Genomic DNA, 266 nt, shown 5'->3' on the forward strand with positions numbered 1-266 from the left:
ACACTTGCACATACATACACATACACACATTAACATATATACACACACCCCTGTAGATACACACATACACACACACATATGCAAATCATGCATACACGCACGCATAGAAATAGTCACACACACATTTGAATATTCAGAAACATACACAATCATACACACAAACATTATAAACATAAACACTCACAGTAAAAAAAAAAGGCCAGATATCACACACAGCATACTACACAAATAAGAGACATGCTGTACACAAACTAACTAAAGAGGAC

The sequence above is a fragment of the Conger conger genome, chromosome 6 (assembly GCF_963514075.1).
Source record: "Conger conger chromosome 6, fConCon1.1, whole genome shotgun sequence".
Taxonomy (NCBI): Eukaryota; Metazoa; Chordata; class Actinopteri; order Anguilliformes; family Congridae; genus Conger; species Conger conger.